Raw genomic sequence first — 25,508 nt, forward strand, 5'->3', positions numbered from 1 at the left:
CAGCCATCAAAGTGGTATCATCTGCATATCTGAGATTGTTAATGTTTCTTCCAGAGATTTTAACTCCAGCCTTGGATTCCTCAAGGCCAGCTTGTCGCATGATGTGTTCTGCATACAAGTTGAATAGGTAGGGTGAGAGTATACAGCCCTGCCGTACTCCTTTCCCAATCTTAAACCAGTCTGTTGTTCCGTGGTCTGTTCTTACTGTTGCTACTTGGTCGTTATACAGATTCTTCAGGAGGCATACAAGATGACTTGGTATCCCCATACCGCTAAGAACTTGCCACAATTTGTTATGGTCCACACAGTCAAAGGCTTTAGAATAGTCAATAAAACAGAAATAGATGTTTTTCTGAAACTCCCTGGCTTTTTCCATTATCCAGCGGATATTGGCAATTTGGTCTCTAGTTCCTCTGCCTTTTCTAAACCCAGCTTGTACATCTGGCAATTCTCGCTCCATGAACTGCTGAAGTCTACCTTGCAGGATCTTGAGCATTACCTTACTGGCATGTGAAATGAGTGCCACTGTTCGATAGTTTGAACATTCTTTAGTGTTTCCCTTTTTTGGTATGGGGATATAAGTTGATTTTTTCCAGTCTGATGGCCATTCTTGTGTTTTCCAAATTTGCTGGCATATAGCATGCATTACCTTGACAGCATCATCTTGCAAGATTTTGAACAGTTCAGCTGGGATGCCGTCGTCTCCTGTTGCCTTGTTATTAGCAATGCTTCTTAAGGCCCACTCAACCTCACTCTTCAGGATGTCTGGCTCTAGCTCACCGACCACACTGTCAAAGCTATCCCCGATATTGTTATCCTTCCTATACAGGTCTTCTGTATATTCTTGCCACCTTTTCTTGATCTCTTCTTCTTCTGTTAGGTCCTTGCCATCTTTGTTTTTGATCATACCCATTTTGGCCTGGAATTTGCCTCCAATGTTTCTAATTTTCTGGAAGAGGTCTCTTGTCCTTCCTATTCTATTGTCTTCTTCCACTTCCACGCATTGCTTGTTTAAAAATAATTCCTTATCTCTTCTGGCTAACCTCTGGAATTTTGCATTTAATTGGGCATATCTCCCCCTATCACTGTTGCCTTTTGCTTTCCTTCTTTCTTGGGCTACTTCTAGTGTCTCAGCAGACAGCCATTTTGCCTTCTTGGTTTTCTCTTTCTTTGGGATGTATTTTGTTGCCGCCTCCTGAACAATGCTGCCAACTTCTGTCCAGAGTTCTTCCGGGACCCTATCTACTAAGTCCAGTCCCTTAAAGCGATTCTTCACCTCCACTGCATATTCCTTAGGAATCTTAGTGAGCTCATATCTAGCTGATCTGTGGGTCTTCCCTAATCTCTTTAGTCTGATCCTAAATTGTGCAAGAAGAAGTTCGTGATCTGAACTACAGTCAGCTCCAGGCCTTGTTTTTACCGACTGTACAGATGTCCGCCACCTTTGGCTGCAAAGGATGTAATCAATCTGATTTCGGTGTTGTCCATCTGGTGAAGTCCATGTATAAAGCCGTCTCTTAGGTTGTTGGAAGAGAGTGTTTGTTATGCAGAGTGAGTTGTCTTGGCAAAATTCTATCAGCCTGTGTCCTGCTTCGTTTTGTTCTCCCAGGCCATACTTACCTGTAATTCGAGGTGTCATTTGACTGCCCACCTTAGCATTCCAGTCTCCTGTGATGAAAATAACATCTCTTTTAGGCGTGTTGTCCAGTAGGTGCTGCAGATCCTCATAGAACTGCTCTACTTCAGCTTCTTCAGCATTTGTGGTTGGGGCGTATATTTGGATCACTGTGATGTTCGATGGCTTGCCCTGAATTCGAATTGAGATCATTCTGTCGTTTTTTGGGTTGTATCCAAGCACTGCTTTAGCCACTTTACTATTAATTATGAAGGCTACTCCATTTCTTCTGTGGTCCTCTTGTCCACAGTAGTAGATCTGGTGGTCATTTGATGTGAAGTGGCCCATCCCAGTCCATTTCAGTTCACTGACGCCCAGAATGTCTATCTTTAATCTTGACATCTCACCAATAACCACATCCAATTTGCCCTGGCTCATAGATCTTACATTCCAGGTTCCGATGGTGTGTTGATCCTTAGAACATCGGATTCGCCGTTCACCACCAGCACCGTCGGCCGCTAGCCGTCCTTTCGGCTTTGAGCTAGCTGCGTCATCACGTCTGGGGCTAGTTGAGCTCATCCTCTGTTCCTCCCCAGTAGCATTTTGACCATCTTCCGACCTGGGGGTCTCATCTTCCGATGGTATACCAACATATCTCTGGTTGTACTGATCCATTTAGTTTTCACGGCAAGAATACTGAGGTGGGTTGCCATTACCTTCCCCAGGGATCGCATTTAGTCTGACCTCTCTGTCATGACCTTCCCGTCTTGGGTGGCCCTTCACGGTTTAGCTCATGGCATCATTGAGGTGCTCAAGCTCCAGCACCACGACAAGGTAACGATCCTTTGCTGAAGTTAGGAGAGCTAGTGGATCAAAATAAGGATCTCCAGACTTCAGTTGTCCAAGCACATTTGGCTTCTTTAATGCAGGGAAATGCAGATAGTGGCAGATACTTATTTAGCAATAAAAAGAGCATTTTTAAAAGCCAACCGCAACATGCCTATGCAAATAAGAAGGTTTTCATGTAGTGCAGTAAAGAAAACCAAAGTCTTATTGTATCTTCTGTAAGTGCACTGAGCTGGATGTGCTTATAACTTCTATTCTGATCTCCCTCTCACTGCAGAGCTCTTTCTAGTATCCAGGTGCAGGAGGATGTTTGGATGGCTGGAACTCCCATGTATGTTGACATTCCTCACTGCGATGTAATCCTCCTACTTGTGAGCAGAGAAGCACCTACACACAGTTTAACATCATACTCTCTCCAATCATTTGATGAAAGGTATTGCTTGACATGATTAGAGTTAACTGATGTGACATGCCAGTAGCTTATGCATTCCAAGGAATTTTCTATAATTGTAGCTAAAGTAGATTTGAGAGACATTGTCCTCCAAATTCTTTTGACCATAATTTTCATATGAGCCCAAACTTTCCTTTATCATCATAGCCCTATGTTATAATGCATTAAAAGCCAGTTATATTTCTGAGACAACGCAAGGCAACAGGAGACGACGGCATCCCAGCTGAACTGTTCAAAATCTTGCAAGATGATGCTGTCAAGGTAATGCATGCTATATGCCAGCAAATTTGGAAAACACAAGAATGGCCATCAGACTGGAAAAAATCAACTTATATCCCCATACCAAAAAGGGAAACACTAAAGAATGTTCAAACTATCGAACAGTGGCACTCATTTCACATGCCAGTAAGGTAATGCTCAAGATCCTGCAAGGTAGACTTCAGCAGTTCATGGAGCGAGAATTGCCAGATGTACAAGCTGGGTTTAGAAAAGGCAGAGGAACTAGAGACCAAATTGCCAATATCCGCTGGATAATGGAAAAAGCCAGGGAGTTTCAGAAAAACATCTATTTCTGTTTTATTGACTATTCTAAAGCCTTTGACTGTGTGGACCATAACAAATTGTGGCAAGTTCTTAGTGGTATGGGGATACCAAGTCATCTTGTATGCCTCCTGAAGAATCTGTATAACGACCAAGTAGCAACAGTAAGAACAGACCACGGAACAACAGACTGGTTTAAGATTGGGAAAGGAGTACGGCAGGGCTGTATACTCTCACCCTACCTATTCAACTTGTATGCAGAACACATCATGCGACAAGCTGGCCTTGAGGAATCCAAGGCTGGAGTTAAAATCTCTGGAAGAAACATTAACAATCTCAGATATGCAGATGATACCACTTTGATGGCTGAAAGCGAAGACGAACTGAGGAGCCTTATGATGAAGGTGAAAGAAGAAAGTGCAAAAGCTGGTTTGCAGCTAAACCTCAAAAAAACCAAGATTATGGCAACCAGCTTGATTGATAACTGGCAAATAGAGGGAGAAAATGTAGAAGCAGTGAAAGACTTTGTATTCCTAGGCGCAAAGATTACTGCAGATGCTGACTGCAGTCAGGAAATCAGAAGACGCTTAATCCTTGGAAGAAGAGCAATGACAAATCTCGATAAAATAGTTAAGAGCAGAGACATCACACTGACAACAAAGGCCCGCATAGTTAAAGCAATGGTGTTCCCTGTAGTAACATATGGCTGCGAGAGCTGGACCATAAGGAAGGCTGAGCGAAGGAAGATCGATGCTTTTGAACTGTGGTGTTGGAGGAAAATTCTGAGAGTGCCTTGGACTGCAAGAAGATCCAACCAGTCCATCCTCCAGGAAATAAAGCCAGACTGCTCACTTGAGGGAATGATATTAAAGGCAAAACTGAAATACTTTGGCCACATAATGAGAAGACAGGACACCCTGGAGAAGATGCTGATGCTAGGGAGAGTGGAAGGCAAAAGGAAGAGGGGCCGACCAAGGGCAAGATGGATGGATGATATTCTAGAGGTGACGGACTCGTCCCTGGGGGAGCTGGGGGTGTTGACGACCGACAGGAAGCTCTGGCGTGGGCTGGTCCATGAAGTCACGAAGAGTCGGAAGCGACTAAACGAATAAACAACAACAACAATATTTCTGAGAACCAATGTCTTTATTTGTTTTGTGAGGCAAGTTTGTGAATGTCCCCTGATGGGAGGAGATGGGTGGGGATAAATTAAATAAATAAATAAATTGTTCTGTTTTCAAGCAGATATCATAACATTATGCTGTTTTAGTTAACCATGAACTTAATAGTTACATGACACCTTTAGATATGTGTGAAGTCCTCTATCAAACAGGTTTCCTGGAGTTTCAGCTGTACATTATTTCATTTTCAGATTATTCTCTGAGGCCAAAGGCATTTTTCCTTCCTTTTAATAAAACATAATAAATAAATAAAGGAATATAGAAATATAGAAATAATATTACATGATGATCATATATCAGTTTCAGGATTACATCAACATGTAAGCCTAGAACAGCATAATCAGTATGATGCCAAGGCTTTTCAGTCAGGAGAGCTACTGACCATATATATGAGACCAACAAACAAGAGGAAATTTGCTGCTCCATTGTTGAATGAAATGCCACTTTAGACTCTGGATTTTTTTTCCTACCTATATAGCTAATAATATAAGTTTTATGTTAAGACAAAGAGGTCTTGGACAAATAAACTAGGAGCTAGTCCAGTATCTTCTACAAATATTCCCAGGCTGTACAGAGTCCATTTTCAATAGGACTGCACAGTACTTTGGATTTGATTGCAAAAAGATGCTTTGAAGCGCATGGGGGCAGGAACATCACATTTGTCTGCATCTTCAGCTGCTGTAAAGAGTTGCAGAGGGGAGCTGTTTTTGTACCCTGTGAGAAGCATCCGAAATGTACACAACCCTAATTTTTTAATATCCCAGAGTTTTGCTTTCTAACAATCAGATTTTGATTTTCTCAAGAATGTGATTCTTATGCTCATTTAACAAAAATCCCCTTGTCTTCTAAATTCTTCTCATAATTTATTTGCCACCTTCCTGAGATCTGCACTCTAAAATATACATCCTGAGTTAACAAATAATAAATAATGTTAAACTATAGTTACTATGTCATTGAGAAAGAGATGGACAAGTGGATCCGATCCTGACATTTATCATTCTGAAACCCCATAAGTAATGATAATTTTAACATAAAAGTATGATTTAGTTTTTCTCCCTTAAAAATACAGACTAACTTTATGAAGAATAGTAATTCCCATATTTCCCTATACCAAGTCACAAGTTTTGGTGCTTCACAGACTGTCCAAAATTGTGCAGTACTTAATTTAACATCTGTCAACAAGTCTAACATTAGCTGGAGGTCTTCAGATTTCACAGATTCTTTTAAACTTAAGAGTATTGCTAGGATTTGATGATAACTAATATAAATACTATATAAGAAAGTTTCCCAAAATAATTTGATATATGCATATACCAAAAATATGAGGACCTCCAACAATAAATCTGGAAAATGTTACCTTCATTTGTGTGGTATTGAATGCCACTTACTATTTGTTTTTGTTTTAACCTCTTCTAAGCTTGCACTCAAACAATTATCTGGCATGTTATTAAGACCAATGTCTAATCTTGATAGTCTACTAGCATATTCAAGCTTTTGCTTCATTTCTTTCTTAAAAGAATTCTGTTTATGATGCTTGCTTGTGGTCTCTTAATACAGCATATAGTGTACTATATTAATTTTGATGAAAACTGTTATACTTGAAGAAATTGAATCCAGTTCGTCTTTTCAGCCTATAACGTGCTTCCCTCACCCTCTCTCTTGATTGCAATCGGATTTCCTCTCCGAACTAGCTCTTATTCCGAATATCCCACTTCCTATCTCAGAGCTATTCCACTTGGCCAAGTTAAAATATTGTCCATTCAAGTGAGCAGAACATACAGTACATTGACATAAAGTTTGTAGTCCCCATCGGTGACCCCTGTTGTGCCACAGACATGGTGCCAGCAAACTGTTGACTTTCTTGATTGGTGGATTCCCCATGTTTTGTTTCCCTCCCATTCCACCAAATATCAGCACTTGGTGGCATAACATCCATCAATCACTCTTCTTAATGTGCGCTGGAATTTTGGCTTGGAAGGAGGCAAGCACTGCACAAAATCTGAGCAAGTATTCAAAGAGAGCCAAACAATCAGCTGATATCAGCTAAGCATGGGTTTCATGGTGTTTTGAAATAGCACTATTTTGGAATATTCCAGAAAAATCACTAAGCCCATGTGCCATGAAGCAACAGAGAGAGCTGATCTCTGATTTAGGGATCAGCTTGAAGACCTGACGGGTACACAGGGAGAACCCGGTCTGAAGCAAAATGTTCCTTGAAGTCCCTGCACAGGTGACTGGGGGGTGGGGTGGGGGCTATGTTTTCACCAACCTAAGGTGGTCAATAAGTGCCAGTCTGTAATGCTGACTAAATAGTTGGTGAAGTGCTTCAGATTGTAACCACAGCAAAATTGCCTTGCCTCGTTACCTGCTTAAAAAGGAAAACATTATTTTAATATCAGAACAGTTACAGATCATTTTTAAGCTGCCTTGGGTATGCGTGGGGATGAGATGATGGCAATGTCATGAGGACATTGGGAGAAAGATAGGTTCCCAGCATGCTCAGATCATGATTAGGTACAACTAGGACAAATCCTTAAGTAGCTGCCTCTTCTTCCTCCTCCTTCCTTTCTCTGTCTCTGTCTTTATATGTGTGGCACATATACATGCACACACTGAATTCTCTGAGAACTACAGGTACTGTAGAAAGACAGGATTCTATAGTTTCACTATGTATGCTTCTCACCCAGTCTTCCACAGACTCCAGGTACCAGGTAAAGACTTCCACCACATCTCCTGCTTGGCTTTTGTAGAGATGTAAAGCTGGGTGTCATTAGCATGTTGATGATACCTTACCTCAAACCAACAATTTACTATCCCCAGTGGTTTCATGTAGAAGTTGAAAGGAATGGAAGCGAAGGTATGAGACCTGAGGCACCTCACACTGGCATGACCAAGGGCTCACTTCCTCCTCCCCAGTAACAGTGAAGCTTTCCATTCATGGAACTACTGCAGAATGGTGCCTCCATTCCTCAATCCTCAGAAGTGACCCAAAAGAATACCATGATCAATGATATCAAATACTGCTGAGAGATCAAACAGGACCAGGAAAAGTGTATCACCCCTATACAGACCCCACCACGAGTGGTCAGCAAGAGTAACCAGTTTCTATTCCAGGCCCAGGCCCAGGCCTGAACTCTGACCAAAAGGGATGCTGTAAGGTTCTGCCACAATTGACTCAATAATGACCTGACTCATGCATTCATGTAAAATGCAGATTTCAGATTTATTGTAGATGTGTACAGAATGGAAGCAAAAAGCCACAACTAAAAATTCCCACGCAAACTACCTAATTAAAAGTACACAGGCAAGCCAGAACCCCCCTCCACTTTCCTTCCCCCTTTCCACCAACAGTTCAGCATTCCAAGTCCAACCATCTCCAACTGATACAATCTTGAACACCATCTTTAGATGAAACAGTGTTTTTTCCCACTCTCAGCAAATCTCCCCCCTCCCAACTGATTCTTGACACGCGTTGACTCTGATGACAGAGAACACAATCAAATGATCTATCAGTTATTTGATTGTGGGTTCTGACAGATGCAGATAATTGGTTTATTCCAGGGCCTTCTGTAGTTGTAGCATCTAATCCTTTTTCTATAACCTTCCATAAAAATGGGAGGTTGGAGACTGGCTGATAATTAAGGTATCCTGACTGAATGATAGTTTCTTGAGGAGGAAGAACACCAGCTTCTCCATTAAGGCCAGCTGCATCACACACACACACACACACACACACACACGTTAAAGGATATATTTACCACCTCTCATATCAGTGTTGTCATCAACTCCTTGGCTGCACATACCAGCCACAAGGGGCATAGGTCTAATTTGAAGGTACCTGAACTCATTCCATAGAGGACCCCATCCATTTCATCAGGTGTCACAGTCTCAAAGGAGTCTCAGATGATCTCTCCTTACTTCTGTCATCTCAGAATATGATATTATAAATGGCATTATAAAAAATTAGCTATTAAGGACATTTTACATTTTTGTTTTAGTACCCACTGAAGATCTTGAGCCAAAATTTATGATTAAAGCAGTGTTGTATTTGATGGCATATAAAGTTCTAAAATTATGATAGTGTCTGTTACCAATAGACAATCTTTTGGTCAATCTGATCTGTATACACATCTGTTTTTCATTTCAAACTGCAAGATTGCCTCTCCCACTGGTTTGCTGAATTCATTAATGAGCAACTCATAGCAACTCCAGCCAGTTTAGCCAATGCTGAAGTTTGCTGGAAGTTGTCGGAATTGAAAAGCACAGTGGTTAACTTGAATTTGTTTGTATATGTCTCTAGATTTTGGATGGATAAGAACAACAAATTACACTGGAGGTGTCATAAAGACCCACTTTACAACCCTCCTCATGACAAAAGAAAGAAGAATCTGAAAGTAGAAAGAATCTACTTTGCTATGTAAGAAAGCCAGAGCAGATTTTAAGATCCGGCATGTGGCTAGGCATCTGTCTCTACAAATGATCCAAGCAAAGACCACCTTTGTGGTGAGACTGCAGAACAAGGTGAGGCATAGTACAGCCCAGAAATATCTGCACAAATTGTTCTAGGTCTCTCGTTTTGTCTGCTTTAATTCAGAACTCTGACATGCAAAACAAGACAGACATTGAGGACTATATGTTTATATTTTTCAACCGTGGCAGGTTACAACAGGACAGCAGGGAATTCCTGCTGCATCTGAGCTTGAAGCAGGACTTCCTTACTCACAGTTTTGTTTTGGCTGTGGTGCTCCAGTTGCTCTGCATATCTCTGCATGTTTCTATGTTCATATTCATAGCTTTAGAGTGGAATCTAGAGCACCAGAATCAGCCACTGGAAGCAGTAAGCAAATGTCCTCATTGCAAATAGCTACTAGCCCCTTGCAAGATTCCTGCAGCTCTCAGGTATAAATGACAGACTAGGAAAAGTAAGTGAAAGGATTTTACTGATGGGGATAGGGGCTTTTCTGGGACAACAGCAGGAGGTGACATGAAAAATTGCAGCCTTTTACAGCTCCCATTATTTTGCATGTTTCTAAATATTTAATTTAACTCCAAGTCTTAAGTCTCTTCATTGCTTGAGGTAAAAATGTTCTATTCTGAGATTCACTCTTTGTCTACCCAATAATCCTTTTGTCCATCTTACCCCCACAGATAAAATATTAATACACTATGTTAATAAAAAATGTAGAAGCAAAGACTTGGAAGAAAGCTTGTCTTTCCCTTTTTAGCTAAGTTGCATGAAACTGTGTTTTTGTGAGAGAACTGCCTGCTAGGCCAAGGAGATATCACCTGTTCTGGATCTCTCTTACTGGGTGGTGGGCATGATCGGCATTCTCCGGCTGAACTCCTGAGCACCAGAGAAATAAAAAAAGGCTGAATGGAAATATCAGAAGCATAAATTCTGAAAATAATGGCAAGAAAAGAGCCTAATTATATTCAGTGATATTCAGACATAGGACAAGACCTGATCTACTTATCCATTTGTGCACAGCATTCTTTCACTTGCTAACAATTCAGGCAGAAAAGAAACGCAAAAGTAGCCCACCTGTATTTGGAACATTCATTGGTGAAACTCCTTGTCCCTGGAGAAACAGCAGCAAGAGCATTAATTTCCCTTCCTTCTGAATTTGGCAGTGAGGGAAACGCAGAAAAATGAAAGGTGTCAGTCAGTGGAGTTAAGAATTTCCTCTCAATCCTGCCAACAGGAAGGAATAGGGCTGTGAGTGCTTTGGGTTCCAAGGCAAACAGGTACTGAGGAGAATGCAGGGGAACGCCTGTAGCATTCGTCTGCAACTTCTTAAAACAGCAGCATCTTCTCCTGAGGGCATGTCACTGCCCTCTGCAGCAGCTTCCCAGGCAAAGCTGTATTTTGCTTAAGGACTTGTAGACAGGTGGTACCCCTGTCCACCCTGAAGCATCTTCTCACCTTAAAATCTGAAGTCCTTCACACTCCTTGGAAGGAATCCCCTAACACATTCTTTGCAGGTCGAGAATCTAGTGGTAAATGCTACAGAGGATTTACCATTACTAAGGACAAGGACTTAGAAGCTGGTCCCAGAGCTAGGAAATGGAAGGCAATTGTAAGATACAAAGTTTAATACAGGAGATGTAGGCATTGGGTAATCTCTAGAAAAGTATGTAGTGCATCATTGGGGCTGGTACCCTAGTTCTGCTGATGGTGGTCTGTACATTTGATAACTAACACAATCGTTGCCAAGACAGATTCTTCCATTCCAGGGAAGCAGGGGCTTTTAAAACTCAAATGGTTGAACTGCTAAAGCTTAGCTGTTGCTGTATGATATGCATAGACTGTATTCTACAAGGCCATATTGAGAGTATTTTAAGGTCTAGAGGTTTCCCTGGTGCTTCTGCTAGTTGTCTGTTGAGAACCCCAATTAATTATACCATCAAAGGTAGTGGAGAGATAGTACTAGCTATCGACAAGCTATCTTGTAGGACAGTTACATGCTGCTCCTATTTCCATACTCCAAACCCTGCAAAGCAGCTTCAGGTTGACCTGTGGTTGCCTTTATTAGTGAACCTCTAGGGCAGTGTTTCTCATCCTCAGGAACTTTAAAATGAGTGGACTTCAATTCCCAGAATTCCCCCAGCCAGCATGCTGTACTCCAGCCAGGAGTAAAGATGAGGGAAGAGTTCCCATCAGTGGGAGACTGGAGTGCCCACAAGCTCTGCAGAGCTGCAGTGCTTTCAGGAAAAGGACTAGCTTTGTGGAGATTCCAGATACCCCACAACTGGAAAGCAATCAATCCACACAGCTTCTGGGCAAATTTTATGTAGACAGATACACACAAATACACACATGAGCAGGGGAGAAAGGAGATAAATTTAGCTTGAAAGCAGGGCAAGGAAAAAAGTAAAGGAAATTGTTAGCCAAGAGAGAAAGGAAGTAAGTCAAAGCTGTAAATTAACAGAGGCAGATTACTTGTGAGTAAGAGAGAAAAGGATGAAGCACAGGATTTTCTGTCTGGTGGACCAGCTCCCAACAAGGGAAGCGGGCGGTCCAAATAACATGGATAGAAAGGCTGACAAGCTGGGTCAGCAAGGGCATTGCCCAGTTTATTAGGATGAGTGGAGGGGAGAATTGTAGCTTACATGGCCAAGAGAAGAAAAGCAGACCGAATTCAGACAGGCCAGGATGGAAGAGCTCTAACCCACAAGAAAGAGGCCAAATTGCCAGAAAGGAAATGCGAGAAAAGCAGCTGCATGAGACTTTGTGCAGCGACTGTGGGGTTTTTTGCAAGAGAAAGGAAAGTTGGTTTGGTCTGCTACATGCTGTGCTTTTGAAACATCCTGCACTTTTAAGGACTCTGGTCATTGTATTATGTGCGGGAAAAGGCACCTGCTAGCTCTGAGCAATCATTTCAGAACACAGAGAGGAACCCACTCCCACTGAGTGCAATAACTACAGTTGTTCAAAGTTGTTCTTGAACCTGTATTCTGTAGTACTGGTTCAATGTACTTTTCAGTACAAAATAATACTCCCTGTCTCTATGGTTATTGTTCTGCTAATTCAAGTAGTACAGTTGTTATTGTATGTTCATAATGAGAGGTTTAATTCTCTTACTGGATCCATGGAGGAAGAGGGGAAACTGCCCTTTACACTCCTGCTGCTCATTGGAGACTATAGGATTGTTTATAGTGACTTGGATGGAAGCAGAAGGGATCTTATTGGGAGATCTGGTGGGTCAGTTTGTCAAACTCAGGACCAGCAACTGTATTAAACCTGGAGCTACAGTACATGCAGATAATGTCCCTCTTCGGTCACATGACACTTGTGGTTCAGCAGCAACATTTGGAGAGCCTCTAGGGTGGAAGACTGTGTGATAAAAAGGCACAACTAAAGTCCAAAAACATAGATATAGACAACTGGAGAAATAGACTGGAGAAAATAGGAAAAGCCTATGCAGCTGCAGTGTTTTAAGAATGAGAAACAACTCCATTTGTATGACATTGACGTTTGAAGTATATATCGACTTTTGTGCACAGTTGAAAGAAAGAAAACCAAATGAATGTTTGCACTGACTGTAGTTGGTGGTTCTTGAGTCCTTCTTTCTGCTGGACATTTTCCCCAGCTTCTGGAGTTTGCTTTCAGTTTTAAGATAGTGTATTTTAAAAAGGAAAACTTTGCTTGTGAATTCTAACAGACACCTTCCATCAAGGATTAATAAGATCTACTGTCAATTAAAAAAAATAGTGTGGTAAATTATACAACATAGATTTATTCAAACTCATAACATTCTGAGATATAAAACATTTAAAAGTAAATGTCACAATGTGTTAGATATCAACAAAACTAAGGCTGCATCCCTTGTACATTTACCTGGGAGCAGCTGCCATTGAATTCAATAGGGATTTATTTCGAGTAGACCAGAATAGGGTTGTCTTGTAAATCACTTTGGGATAAGAGCAGACACTTCAACTGCCTAATGCAAAAAGTCATGAGTTACACATTTATCAACTAACAAACAAACTGACACTTATAACAAGGAAGAGTTCTACTGCCCTCTATCACCCTCTACTGTATTCCATGTTACTGAAAAGAATGGAGGGATTTGGAGTTGCTATTTTCATATCTCATGTATTTTTCAGTGTGTAAATCTGCAGGCAAGAGAAGGTCTCCATTTTTTGTGTTTCCATCAAAGAATCTGTATAACTTAAAAGGCTGTGTCAGGCATTTTTATAGCAAATGGTTCTAAAAAGAACGGTATCATCTCCTTTGATCTGTCTGTCCCTTCGTAGGAATCAAGACAACAAATAGCGTGGTTGGAGAGTTTATGTCTTGGGAGAGAAAACAGCTCTTGGGGAAAACTTTATTATAGAAGCCAGCAATACAGGAGGAGTCTACAGGCACCAGGATGTCTGTGACATTTTAGAGGCAATTTGGAGGCCTCTAAAATCAGGGGTGTGCTCGGGGACAGGTAAAAAAAAAATCAAGATTTACCTTGACCAGGGGTGTCTGCGGGGAGTGGGGGAGTCAAGATGGCAGCCATAGCCATGCAATTGGAGCCTTGTCCCTTTTTTACATGCATTGTGACATGTGTAAAAAAGGGGCAGGGTTCCGACCACTTGATTATGGCTCCATCTTGACTTTTTGACCCTCCGCCTGCAGACACCCCTGTCTAAAATTTAACAACTTAAAAAAAAAAAAATAATGTAACAAAAGGTCTGAAATCTGAAGAAATTGTCAAAACTCATGAGTTTTGAGTATTTTTGCACAAGATCTTAGTCAAGAATACCAGAATCTCTCAAGATTTCATACAAGAATGGAGATATGTGGGCATTCTTGCATGCAAGTTCTGTGAGGTCTTGGTGGGGAGGGAGATGAGATTGAGAAAAACCCAGGATAGGTTGGCAAAATGAACAGGCAATGGTGTCAACATCTGAAAAAATGGCCAAATCCTGTTTTACAAGGTAAGCTTAATTTTTGCTTTGTTCCCTTCACTAGTTACCTTTTTTCATTCTCTTCTAGTCAATCCAATTTAAGTGATTTGGTCTTTAACTTTTGTGAATGAAACCAAAGAATTACTGTGAATTAATGATGTCATCCTTCCTATTCTCTTTGCCAAAGACATTGCAGGAATTTTAACATAATTTGCACTTATCAGTTGAAAAGCAAGGCAGTTGCTTTTACCTGATTGCTGACAGACTGTGAAATATTTCCATCTGTCTTATTTGACATTGTGCTCCCTCTGTAATACTCCCGTGAAAAACTGCTCTTCCTCCAGCAACACAGGAGCCTGGAGACAGATATAGTTCTTGGTGAATATTTCCAGAAGAAGCTGGAATCACTATTGTTATGTGAATCCTTTCTGCATCTGCTAAATGCACTCTTCTTTAGTCCTGCACTGGCTACTGGGCTTTGATGGACAGTGGCTACTAGCTAACCACTGAGTACACTCCCCATGCTTGAGTGCGGCTGAAAGAAAGTCCTGAACAAATAGAGTGGAGACAGTGGTTGAAGGTAATCTGAATTGATGCAGCTAGTTGAATAGGACAAGCATTTGAAGAGTTGTCTAGGTTTATTGCCGCTTGAAAGGACTACAGACTTATCTTCACCTCCCTCTCACTGCAGCATGGACATGCCCAGGAACTGTTGTTTTTATGTTGCATCCTCATGACAAGCTTCAAATCATCTTTAGGTAGTCAAGAGCTGAGATCTATCCACCTAAAGGAAAAGATTTCTTCCCATTTTATAACTTTCTCCATGTGTTCTATTCTGACCTGCTCATAGAATTAAATACATAATTTGTTTTTAGAGGAGATTGTCATATTCCAGCAGTGCAAACTGAGCTTTGGTGGCTCAATTAGCTCCCAGATGGGCTGGTAAATTCCAGGGCATGCTGCTGACATTTCAATATTCAGTGACTTAAAATTTACTTCTTTCTCTTCCTCTCTTTAAGTTACAGTTATTATTATACGAGAGAATGAGAGAGCTAAACTCTGTGGTTATGCAAGCTGTCTCAAATACCCAGAGAGTATTTAGCTTGTCAAGGACGCCGTTTATTCAGGGCAGATGTCTTCCGGAATGAAACCCGTAGAGAATTGGAAAATTGTCTTACGGAACCAAATTAAAATGTAGGTAGCTCTGAGATAGGGTGCTTGCACATCCTTCGTCTTCCGCATCAGGGGATTCTAAAGGGCCTAGTCTCCTGGATGCAGGGAGATTTTATTTATTTATTTTTGGTCTTTCCTTTTATCCCAGCATCAGACAACAACGCTCTTTGTTGCAACTCACAACTCAGGATTAAATGCAGAGCTATTTCATTCTCTCTCCCCACCTTCCCCATGAAATGATTGTGGATTTATCTGCATTGCAGCAGGAAATGAACCATAACTGAAACCTCTTCCAAAAGCTGAGTTAGAAAAGATGGAGAACAAACATTTGTTGTATTTATTTATCAAAGTAGTAGTAGAAGCTGATGAGGGGAAGATGAATGGATGGTAGTGCAGAAAAGGAGGAAGCGCTTTACACATAAACCTGCTTGTTTAGGATGATTTCCGTAGAATGAAAACTATTTATGGTGGAATTCATATGGGTTAACAAAAAATGGCTGTTGTTGAAATTGGCAATAGTGTTGACACCTCCGACTCCCATAATTCCAAGCCAACCTAGCCAATTTACACATGCCACTGCCATGGTGAGCATTATCCTCATTTATTAATTTATTAGATTTTGAATCTGCCTAATTACTGAAATTCTTCTGGGTGATGTGCAAAATACCATCAACTGAACACAAACACTACAAAACAAAAACATACACTAATGAGAATTCAGTGCATTAAGCAAGATAAGACTAAAAGTACAAATAGCAATGGGGATAAAAATAGGCTTATTCACACGTTCCACTAGCCAAGAATGTCTCACTAATAGTTTTTATAGGACATGTAGCCCTGATGTCACCTTTGCCTCATTCCCATCCCATCATGGAGGCAGCTTACCTTTATATTCAGGGGTTTCAATTTTAAACTAATGTTTTCCCAGTTTCCTGACACAAGTCTTGCTATACAACTAAGTCATGATACCTCAGTGATATGTGGATGATGACACAGGAGCTGAGGCCTGCTATTTTGGCTGCTGCAGGCACATCTTTCTCCTCTGGCCCCTGGTCATTGTGCTTTATGTCCATTTTTGCTGGATTGCAGGAGACCCAGTTCCTATAGAGGGTTCTGCCCATATCATATCTGACCAGCATATTCTGAAGCACATGTCAGATTTCATGGGGGTTCCTTATATATGCAGGTTTAGTTTGAAAGAGCACTAGACTCCTCATTAAACATGTATTTAATGGTCTTTTGAAATGCCACTAGATCTGTATTTAAAATGCAGAACAAATGAAAGCATTACAGGTTCTTGGCTGCTTCTGCTAAGAAGGGATTTCACGTGGCCATACTCCCTACTTTTGTGGGGAGGGGTGTCATTTTTCTTGCTCCATTCTGCCTATTTCACAGAGTATATCCAGGTACTACTGGCCACAGCCACTTGCTACCAGAACTGCCATGCCCTTGAGCACATTGCAATTTGGGAAATACAGGGAAGCTGGAATGAAATTGACCAGAGTTTTGCCTATTCTCCTAGTTAGCCCAAGTGAGGAATCACAGATGGAGCAAAGGAATGTGGGATGAGCCTGGAGGGATCTCTGCTGATGTTCCTCGCAAACCCTCCTTCCTGTCTGTGACTTACCAGTCTATTTGTAGTGTACTTCTGAATTAACACTAAATCCATCCTCCAAAATAGTGCCACCGACAATCTGGGGAGGAAGCAGAGAGTATGAGGTGAAGTGGAAGGAACATTGTCACATCCCACTCTATTGTGTGACCATGGTCAACCAAACTATACTGGTACACAATTTAGTGCTCTTTGAGGAGAACCACTAGCCATATGTTCAATAATACCTTGATGGACAGGTCCCAGCTGAAGAATACCCCTGCCCCACCAGCAACCTTTCATTTGGTAAAAGGGTAGTTAAACCCTATGTTCCAGGCACCTACTCATACTAGCCCAACCCTGTCCCACCACACAGCAGGTGATGGTGTTTTTTACCACGAAAAGGTCACACTGTGGAAGGGAAAATGCAGACAGGAAAATCCACCAGTCACTGTCCTGAACCTGTCCCGCATCAAAATGGTAGGGATAGTGCCACTCACTGGCCTTGTTACTGGGAAAGATTAGAGCTGAGTTCTGAGGGAGCACAATCTATGCCAACTTACTTTTCTACTATCTCAAAGATTTGAGACATGCAGGTTAACATGGCCAGGAAGAAAAGTCCAGTCAACATTCTATCCTTGGTTAGTTTGACTATGTAAAATAGCAACAACTCTTGATGAAGTACTACAAGAATTATGTCAGCAGCCTAAAAATACACATTGGCATGATTTACCAGAATCTATAAATTACTTCAGTGAGCTCAACTAGCATCAGTCATCTACAGATTAATTCTTACATATATAATAAGTCAGAACTGCATTTCCAAAAATTCACATAATGAATGGCAATTTTGTTGTGACAATCAGCTATAGCTGGTAGAAGTTCCTCTCTTTATTTCTCTCTAAAATGAAGTGGAAAATTCCACTAAATATTCAGAGGCAGTCAAAACACTTTCAAATGATTCAGGAAGGGCTGTGATTGAGGATGACCTGTGGTAAACTCAAGAGAAAGAAAATGTAATGGCCTGGCCCTGGACTGAGGATTGTATCTATCTATCTGTATTGTTATGATGATATATGTTTTTATTCATCAAGGAATGACACAATACAAAGAACAAATAAAAAGAATCCCATCTTTGAATGGTGTTCTTTGGAAATGTGAATTCCAGCCAGGAACCTAGAAATTATCCAAATAGCAACTTAACATATGATATATGCCCAGCAAGGTGGTGGGGGGGGGGGTTGGGGGGGGGTAAATCCACAGTTGATATAGCCTTAATATTTAGTTCTTGTGAAGATTTCTTCTCTGTTATTCCACTGAATGCATCAGTAACTGTGGGGAAGATTTCACAAGACCATTTCCATAATCTACCCATTTTGATTGTTAGATCTCTATATTTGGTAATTTTTGCACATTCTTCTTCCTCAGTTCTTCTACCCCTGGGTATTGCCATTTCTACAAAAAGTATTCTTTCTTTTCAGTATTGTTATATTTAGCGTGTTGTGTTCTAGATGGCAATCAGTTTGCATGCAAAAATTCCGTAAGACTTTAGCATCATTTTAAACCGTTTTTTCAATGTTGTGATCATACCACATTTAGGAAACTCAGAAATTATAACTTTTGCACAGATGCCAATGGATCATAGTGGCCACTTTGTCATGATGTTGTTTATAGTCAGTCTGAGCAAGTTGTTGCAACCACTATTTATGTGATCCGTGGCTTCATTTTTATTTTTTTTACAAAATCTGCATTTGCCGTTGTTTGAATCCCTGTTTCTAATGCTTTTTCTTGAGGTGTAAAAATTAATCCTTTTGTTTTCTACTTGATAGTGCCAATAAGGGTGGGATAAAAATCAAATAAATCAATAAATCAAATAAATAAACTTGTAACTATTGCTAGTTTAGAGTCTTGTCTACTTTATTTTTGGTTTCTTTTATGTATTTACTTCTCCAATTTTCTGAACAGTTTTCCAACAATTCAATTTTACAGTCATTTTCTGCTTCTGCTACTTTCAGGATGTTTTCTTTGCAAACTGTTCTATGCAAACTGTCTTTTGCTTGCCTAAATATGAAATCATTTAACCCATGTTTTTCTTCTTCAACTATCTATTTTACCTGTCCTAAAACATGTACTTCAATTTTTCATGCTAAATATAATCAAATAACATCACTTCATGGACGCAATGTGTGTCAAAGTATTATTATTATTGTCATTGTCATCATCATCATCATCATCATCTAAATCATTATCATTGTTATTGCACTTTTATATTAGGAAGTTGCCATGGCGAAGCTCAGCAAAAAAATGCTATCATGAAAAGCCAATCAAAGTAAAACCATCCTAAAAGCATTAAAACAACAACAATAAAATAACAAAAGTAATTTGAAAGTCCAACTTAGAATTATATGTCTTAAAACTTTTCTAGAAGTGGGAAATGTTGTTGGGCTAATCAGTTTGACAGAAAATGCTGCCTTGTTCTGAAAAGAAGGAATAAAATCATGACTTCATTCCTGGAATTGCACACAGGTATACTTGCAGCCCATATGCTCTGCAGCCTAAGGGATAGGACCCTTACACTCACAATCTCCATGGGCACCATCCCTGGTGTCCCAATAATGTTATGGTGCCTGCATGCAGCCTCTTGGCTCATATTTTGCTCCTGAGGCATGCTTTTATAATCATGAGTCACCAACTATCAATATGTTTTAGCTTTGTCTTCTGTAGGGCCCAGCAGTACCCCTCCCATCTGCTCTTCAGGTACATATAGTGTTTTCTCTCCATTTCTTTTGCAAGAGCTTCAGAGCTGTTTATGACAGTTCAGAATATCTCTACATATCTTGTTTCTGATTGTCACTCTCATCCTCCATTGCTTCTTTCTTCATGTCTCTTCTTTGGGTAGAGTTATTTCCTCTGTTATATTCCTCCTATTTTGATCTAATAAATCTTCATTCTCTCTTATGAACTAAAGTGGGACCACTCACTGCTCCAATCTCTTGCCTGTTCTTCAAGGAATGATACAAACTTGCATTCTTCAAATAAGGCCAGGTTAATTTCAGCAGAAACACAAAACAGGCTCAGACATTGCAGGTCACAACCAAAGAATGATATCTGTTCATTTTCATTTCTGATTCTTTAGGCACTACCTAGATAAACATCAAAATCATAGAATTTCAAGGTTGGAAGACCTTGAACTCATCTAGCACAATTCCATATGTAATATATGTAAGTTTTCTACTCAAACATAAATCAAATCAAACCTTTATTAGGGTCATGGAGCAGCATATGGAGGGTGGGGTATAGTCAATCAAAAAGCATAGAAGATACATCAGAGTATTAAAAAATTATGAAAAGCTAGAAGATGTTAAAAGAGAAAGTATATATAAAAGTTTATAGGAATCTAAAAGAAGAGGTGGGAGCGTTCGATGGGTGTTGGGGAGCATAAAAGATTGGTATGTGGAAGTTGTTGTTTATTCGTTCAGTCGCTTCCAACTCTTCGTGACTTCATGGACCAGCCCACACCAGAGCTTCCTGTCGGTCGTCAACACCCCCAGCTCCCCCAGGGACGAGTCCGTCACCTCTAGAATATCATCCATCCACCTTGCCCTTGGTCGGCCCCTCTTCCTTTTGTCCTCCACTCTCCCTAGCATCAGCATCTTCTCCAGGGTGTCCTGTCTTCTCATTATGTGGCCAAAGTATTTCCAAGTATTTCCTTCCAAGGTATGTGGAAGACTATATCAAATTACAGAACACTCTAACATGGCAAATTAGGTTCTCATTAAGTCTAGTTTATGGCACAGGTCATCATCCAACAAATTCTGAGTGCTGCTGCACAGAGCCTGACAACACTGTATGTTGTAACAGGTTGGTATCTGAAAGCAGCAGGGAGCTACAGAATTATCCAGTGCGCCCTGGGTACTTAAGCAGTAATGGTGAGATGAGGCTACTACGAATGTCTCTGTAGTACAGGCACTGGAGAAGCACATGCTCTGTTGTTTCTGTGTGTCCAGAGTCACAGGGGCATTGTCTCTCTGGGTAAGGAGTCTTCCTGTACCGGCCTTCAAGGACAGCTGAGGGGAGGGTGTGACATCATGCCAGAGTAAAGGCCCTCCGGTGTTTAGGGACTTCAAGTTTAGTTACGTATGTCAAAGGGGAAGCAGAGTATCTGCTGGATTCACTGGCAGTAAAAGTTGGGGTCCTGGTTAGATGCAATTGGTGCTCTGTGTCTGCTGCACACTGTTTAATGAGTGCTTTGGCCTGATTGTATCCATGCTGAGTAGAAGACCTGGAGAGAAGCCCAGGGATGAGGTTTTAGTTGCCACTGCCTCTTTCCATGTGGATTGAAAATCATCACTCATAGTTAATGGGGCAAGGCCAAAGGGGAAAAGGCCTGAAGAAGTGTATGGCCAGCAGCTGCCTCATGAAGAGCCAGGCCAGCTGTGCCTCATCAGCAGCTGGAGGAAGAAGACGGTGAAGGTCAGTTGAGGGTGGTAGGACCGGTGGAGCACAGAGCGGTTTGCCTGCCCTCCCACCCCCAGCAGCAGCCATCCCCGTCCCAGCTACACTTGCACAGTGCCATGGCAGCCACTTACCCACCCACTGGCCTGCTTGCGAGCCACCTGGGACTCGTGACTTCCTGCCAGATTCTCCATTGACTTTGCTTGTTGGAAGCTGGCAGGAAGTTGCAAGGAGGTCCTTGTTTAATGACCCACAATTCTTGCTTAACAATGGCAGTGGGGACTGCCAGGATTGCCATCGCTAAGCAATGCAGTCACATGATGTCACGCTTTACGACCACATCACTTAGCAATGGAAAGTCCAATCCCAATTACTATCATTAACCAAGGACTACTGAAGTTCCCATGGGCTTTCCTACTGCTGGAAGAATGAAGGACTACCCCAGGTATTTGAAACAGGAGACCTACTCAGTCTTGTGGCCATCTATGCTCCAGGAGTGGCTCTTGGGCCTTTGGGCAAATGCCATGCTTTTAGTTTTCTGATCACTGAGTTCTAGCCAGTCTTCCTTGCAGTACTGAGTTAGGGCTCTCAGTGCTCTTTTAAGGCCCGCAGGTGTTCTTGAAAGAATTGCTGCATCATCTGCATACCGCAGAAGAGAGATGTGTCTCCCAGCAAGTTTTGAGGAGTGAAAGTTCATGTTGAGGTGGTGGCCCACCATGGAGTTGATACAGAAATTGAATAAGAGTGGGGCCAATATGCAGCCTTGCTTCATGCCTTTCTCCATTTCAGTGGCACTGGTGAAGTGTTCCTGGGGCTACATCGTACTTTGAGTGGGGTCCCTTCAGGTAGCATACGTATTAAATGAAGTAGACATCAGTCAGTTGAGGGGGTGGCTTGGCACTGAGGTGTCTTCAGGTGCAATTTCTCCAGCTGGAATCAATATGTATGGGGAGAAACTGCTGGTAATCTCCCATTTCTACAAGGTAAGCGCTACGGGGGCTTGTACATGCGGCTTTTCTGTAGCAGTGCCAATACTCTTTAACAGACACCTGCTTGAAGTAAGGTTTGTTGGAGATGTTAGCAAATCAGCATGCCTCAATTGTTTATTTATTTATTTACTGCTCAAATTTAGCCACCGCCCATCTCCCCCAAAAGAGGGACTCTGGGCAGTTTACAATAAAATCCAGCACAAAATATAAACATTAAAATCACATAAAACAGTTATAATAAAATACAGTAAGTAAATAAAATCCAAGAAAGATATAAAATCCAGGCTGGTGGGAGGGACTCTAGGGTGCAAGCCACCCCCAAGAATGGTTATTCGCTTTCCCGCCCCAGGCGAGACGGCATGTAAATTGAGTTTGTCCCATGATGCAACTCTTTGTGCTTCTGAGGAAGCTGTTTGTTGCCACTCCCACTTCTTCTCTCTCTCTCTTCCTCCTTCACCATTGGAGAAGAAGCATGCTTTGCTTCTCTCTCCATCTTGGGCCTAAAGCCATGTGGCTGTCCCTTTCTTCCATGCAGCTCTTAGCAGCTATAGGGCTAAGAGATGACTAAGTATAGGGAAAGAACAGAAGAAACAAGGAACTTCATTTTTGCACCAAAGATGGATGTAACTGAAACAAGAATAAAGTCAGTAAGACTCTTTTTACTTATCTTAAACCTACTTTGTCTAAGCATGTAATTCTTTATGCTTGGGAGGGCTAAATGTATAAGATCAATAACCTATGTTTCTCTAACATGCTCATTAAAGCTATTTAAGATAATATTCTTTTTCTGTGTGCAGTTTCTCTGCTGTGTTAAGCTCTGCTCCATTCAGTGGTCCTAGCTGTCCACTAATGGCTTAAAGGTTGACCTACCTGATTTTGTCCTTCTAAAATAATGTTGAAAATGTAGTTGTTCTAGAAGGCCTACAGTGAGGTATGATGCCTAGGATGGATGACTTCATGCTTATATAATTATATGATTCCTTTACGCCTATATGATTTTTTATTTTGACTGTGGAAGTTTCATTTCATGTGTTGACACTCTAAACTCCTAAGAATCTTGGGATTGTGGCACATAAAAAAATCTAAGAAAATAAAAAATAAAATAAATCTCCCCTAGAAGTTTTATGTAGATGTTAAATAGTGAGGGAGATAAAACTGACTTCCAAAAAATCTCTTAACAGAGCTGGCCAGGAGCAGAGGTATAATTCCTGAACTCCACCTAACTTTATTTTCTAACCTTTCTTGCCTAGCTTCCCATCAGTCTGTGTAGCAAAAGCTGGTGTTTAACTTGGTGCTGGCAAGGGGGCTCCCTAACGTTTCCCTCTACAGCCAAGATGGAATTGGCTACTCTCTTCTGATCTGTTTTGGCCTATTTTATAGAGAAAGGAATAAAAATAATAATAATGCATCTGTCATAAGAGAGAATTTTTATGACTTATTGCCTGTATCAGTGCTGAACAAGGTAATTTGTTGCATGGAAGTTTTGCTAGAACCTGAATTATACTGCAGTGCAGATTTCAGCTTTTCTATTACTGTTCTGATGTTGATCAATTTCCCCTGAAAAGAACATGGATCTTAAACACATTACAAAACCTGATAACCAATCTGTTAATGCATACTGCGTCTACTGACTTCACTGTTCCACCATTCCTTTAGTACGTGATTTGGCTTTCCTTTCTTCTTGCAGCTTTAAGCACAGGACAACACCGCAGTAAGAAATGACTTTGTCAGGGAAAATGCTGAACAGCTGCAAACTCTGAGGAACAGTTTGGTTTATGCACAGGAACTAACTGAATTTCACTTTGAGATTAGGATGATATTTACAGATGGAAAGGAGACTTACAGCAATGCACTACCAGGCATGTTTACTCTTTTGGTACTTATTTTAAGATAGACATGCAGCCTATGGTGCAATCCTATAACACTGATAAGGAAGTGAATCCCATTCAGTGTAGTGTATTCACTTCTGAGTAAATAGGTGGAGGACTACATTGGTAGGCTCTGCTCTGTAAGCCAGATATTTTTGAAGTCTCTTTTCCCCCACAGTGATGGATGGGTTTATTTATTTTAATGAGGAGAGATTAACTTTACTGGACTTAACTTGTCAGATTTTTTTCTAAGGATTTTACAGAAAGAGGATGATGGTCCAATAGCATCAAGGTGGACTTGTTAGGCAAAGCATGCTGATTTAAAATATCAGCTACACAAAGTATTGCAGGAGCTAAAGTATTTTGCCTTTTTTCTTATGAACTTTCTATTTCAAATAATCAAAGGTGATGTAATTATGCTGAAATACTATTTAGTTGATTCTGGGTGGATTTGAAACTTGTATTTGAAGCATAGCAGATACTGGCTTAGTATCTTTTAGACTATCATGCTGTTTCCATAAAATGAACATTTTAGAAGAAAACATTTCGAAGAAGAAAAAATTATCAGTGTCAGATCTCAAGGTGTTTTTAGCTGTCATGTGTCATTTGTAGTCTCAGACTAGCAAGCTCAGGCAAGTCTTCAAAATATAGCATTTCAGTCTTCAGCAGTGCAGAATAAATTCTGTGACAGATTTGAAAGGTGTTCTATTATTATTTTTAATTATGAACACCAACTAGCAGTCAGAACACACAATGAAAATTCCTTAATCTCACAACAGATGGACAGACTCAACTATAGTTTCAACTGGGAAACTGTGAGCATCCTAGACCAAGCCAAATCCAAAAACACTAGGGAATTCCTGGAAGCTTTCCACTCAGACACATCAGCTATCAATAGACACATAGAAATAAACCATATTTACACACCATTCAAAAGAGACAATAAAAAAGCTAAGAAAGAAACAAAAAGACCAGAATGCATCCTCTCCAGCAGCCAGCAACCAGATAAGTAGGAATTAACACCAGACAAACAATCAAGCAGAAAACAATTCCCCAATCAAGGAACTCTCAAGGAGAAAACCACACCCCCACCCCCAATGGCAGGGCAAACAGGAAGTAAACCCCACACTCACTCGCACTGATGATGTTGACTAGTTGGGTAATAAAACATCTGCAAGCAAACAACCAAGCTCTGAGGGCACCAAGAACTCCACAATTCAACCCTGAGCTACAGATATTTTCTGTTGGAACTATGGTAGTAATTCTACTTAAATCAATGCAGGTTCTTAGTTGCTTAATATGTCCTGCCTTAATCAATAGACTTTCTAATCCCAAAACCACAGGACTGGGGGATGGGGGTCAAAAGATGCTGAACTTTCAAACAGTGTCCAAAATTAAGA

General features: G+C 40.9%; 1 long non-coding RNA gene across 1 annotated transcript; it reads right to left on the bottom strand.

Moving 5' to 3' along the window:
• Positions 1–4,751: 4,751 nt before the first annotated feature.
• On the bottom strand, positions 4,752–10,442 carry LOC134487803 (uncharacterized). The gene is made up of 3 exons (XR_010066892.1): positions 10,176–10,442; positions 8,392–8,560; positions 4,752–4,830 (listed from the first exon to the last, which is right to left on the bottom strand). It is a non-coding gene; the product is annotated as an uncharacterized LOC134487803 (long non-coding RNA).
• Positions 10,443–25,508: the final 15,066 nt, after the last annotated feature.

Source organism: Candoia aspera, chromosome 1 (genome assembly GCF_035149785.1).
Source record: "Candoia aspera isolate rCanAsp1 chromosome 1, rCanAsp1.hap2, whole genome shotgun sequence".
NCBI lineage: Eukaryota > Metazoa > Chordata > Lepidosauria > Squamata > Boidae > Candoia > Candoia aspera.